Source organism: Arachis ipaensis, chromosome B1 (genome assembly GCF_059453495.1).
Source record: "Arachis ipaensis isolate K30076 ecotype BB chromosome B1, ASM5945349v1, whole genome shotgun sequence".
Classification (NCBI taxonomy): domain Eukaryota; kingdom Viridiplantae; phylum Streptophyta; class Magnoliopsida; order Fabales; family Fabaceae; genus Arachis; species Arachis ipaensis.
In genome coordinates, this window is record NC_142436.1 from 103,244,928 (window position 1) to 103,248,168 (window position 3,241).

The window sequence follows — 3,241 nt, forward strand, 5'->3', positions numbered from 1 at the left end:
ACCTAACTAACTCTCTCTCTCTCAAATTTTCGAAAATATCTCCCCTCTTTTTCAAAAATTTCGTTTTTTTTAACTAATTATTTTTAATTTTTTTTACGAAAAAAAAAATTTATTTCAAAATTCAAATTCTTTTTAGTTATTTTATTTTATTTAAGTATTTACTTCTTATAAAATAAAATAAATAAAAAGGTAAATCAGTCCAAGTTATATCCATAGATCCATCATGGACATAAGTGGAGATGGACAGTCCAGGAGGACTTTGGGGTCATATTCTAACCCCTCTACTGCTTCGTATGGGAGTAGCATATGCATACCCTCCATTGGAGTTAGTAGCTTTGAGTTGAATCCTCAGCTCATTATCATGGTGCAGCAAAGTTGCCAGTATTCCGGTCTTCCACAGGAAGAACCTACAGAGTTTCTGGCACAATTTTTACAAATTGCTGACACAGTACATGATAAGGAAATAGATCAGGATGTCTACAGACTATTACTGTTTCCATTTGCTGTAAAAGATCAAGCTAAAAGGTGGTTAAATAACCAACCTAAGGCCAGCATAAGAACATGGAAACAGCTGACAGAAAAATTCCTGAATCAATATTTCCCTCCAAAAAGGATGACACAGCTAAGGCTGGACATCCAAGGCTTTAAACAAGGAGATAATGAATCTCTTTATGATGCCTGGGAGAGATACAGAGAGATGCTACGAAAATGCCCCTCTGAAATGTTTTCAGAGTGGGTTCAGTTAGACATCTTCTACTATGGGCTTGCAGAAGGAGCTCAGATGTCTTTAGATTACTCAGCTGGTGGATCTATCCATATGAGAAAGACAATTGAAGAAGCTCAAGAGCTCATTGATACAGTTGCCAGGAATCAGCATCTGTATCTAAGCAGCAACCCTTCCATGAATGAAGAGGTTAAAACAGTAACTGCTGAATTCAGTACTGTAAAACAAGCTGCTGAATTCAATCAGCAATTAGATTTTCTAACAAAGCAGCTAGCTGAATTCAAATACAGGTTACAGGAGACAAGGATAGCTAATATACATATGGAAGAACAGTTTAAGCAAACAAAGCAGCAGCTATCAAAGCAAATAGCAGAAGAATGCCAAGCAGTTCAATTAAGAAGTGGAAAAACATTAAATACCCCACCTCAAGGCATCAAAAATTCAAGAAATGAGCAACCCACCAAAGATTCCCCTAAGGACAGTAAGAGCCCAGGGAAAAATAATTCTGGCACTAAAATGCCAGAAAATGGGTGGAAGGCTGGCGCTGAACGCCCAGACCATGCCCAAAACCGGCGTTCAGCGCGAGAAACAAGGCAGGATTGGCGTTCAACGCCAGAAATGGGGCAGAATCCAGCGTTGAACGCCCAACAGGGGCACATTTCTGGCGTTCAGGCGCCAGGAACAGACAGTGAGTTGGCGTCTAACGTCACTCCAGCATCTGACTCTGGTACGCAATTGCCAGTGAGGGATCAGACACACACAAGTGCTGATAACAACCCCTCTAAAAAGGCTTCTTTAACCACTAAGGTTGAGGAATATAAAGCCAAGATACCTTATCCTCAAAAACTCCAGAAAGAGGAGCAGGATAAGCAATTTGCTCGCTTTGCAGATTATCTAAGGACTCTTGAGATAAAGATTCCATTTGCAGAGGCACTTGAGCAAATACCTTCTTATGCCAAGTTCATGAAAGAGATCTTGAGTCATAAAAAGGAGTGGAGAGAAACAGAAAGAGTTCTCCTCACTGAAGAATGCAGTGCAGTCATTCTGAAAAGCTTTCCTGAAAAGCTTAAAGACCTTGGGAGTTTTCTGATACCATGCATATTAGAAGGTGATTGCACCAAGACAGCTTTATGCGATCTTGGGGCAAGCATCAACCTAATACCTGCATCCACTATCAGGAAGCTTGGCTTAACTGAAGAAGTTAAACCAACCCGGATATGTCTCCAACTTGCTGATGGTTCCACTAAATACCCATCAGGCGTGATTGAGGACATGATTGTCAGAGTTGGGCCATTCGCCTTTCCCACTGACTTTGTTGTGCTGGAAATGGAGGAGCACAAGAGTGCCACTCTCATTCTAGGAAGACCCTTCCTAGCAACTGGACGATCCCTCATTGACGTCCAACAGGGGGAAATAACCCTGAGAGTCAACAATGACGAGTTCAAGTTGAACGCTGTCAAAGCCAGGCAGCATCCAGACACATCAACAGACTGCATGAAAGTTGACCTTATTGACTCTTTGGTAGAAGAGATCAACATGGCTGAGAGTCTCGAATCAGAGTTGGAAAACATCTTTAATGATGTTCAGCCTGATTTGGAGGATTCAGGTGACATGAAAGAGCCTCTGAACTTTTTTCTGAAAGAGGAAAAACCTCCTAAACCAGAGCTCAAGCCACTGCCACCATCCTTGAAATATGCATTTCTAGGAGAAGGTGACACTTTTCCAGTGATCATAAGCTCTGCTTTAAATTCACAGGAAGAGGAAGCACTTATTCAAGTGCTAAGGACACACAAGACAGCTCTTGGGTGGTCCATAGGTGACCTTAAAGGCATAAGCCCAGCTAGATGCATGCACAAAATCCTATTGGAAGATAATGCCAAACCAGTGGTTCAACCACAGAGGCGGCTAAATCCAGCCATGAAGGAAGTGGTGCAGAAAGAGGTCACCAAATTACTAGAGGCTGGGATTATTTATCCCATTTCTGATAGCCCCTGGGTGAGCCCTGTTCAAGTCGTCCCAAAAAAGGGAGGCATGACAGTGATTCATAATGAAAAAAATGAACTGGTTCCTACAAGAACAGTTACAGGGTGGCGCATGTGTATTGACTACAGAAGGCTCAATACAGCCACCAGAAAGGATCATTTTCCTTTACCATTCATAGACCAGATGCTAGAGAGACTAGCAGGTCATGATTACTACTGCTTTTTGGATGGCTACTCAGGCTATAACCAGATTGCAGTAGATCCCCAGGATCAAGAGAAAACAGCATTCACATGTCCATCCGGAGTGTTTGCTTATAGAAGGATGCCCTTTGGGCTATGCAATGCACCTGCAACCTTCCAGAGATGCATGCTCTCTATTTTCTCTGATATGGTGGAAAAATTTCTGGAAGTCTTCATGGATGACTTCTCAGTATATGGAGACTCATTCAGCTCCTGTCTTGATCACCTGAAACTTGTTCTGAAAAGATGCCAAGAAACCAACCTAGTTTTAAACTGGGAAAAGTGTCACTTCATG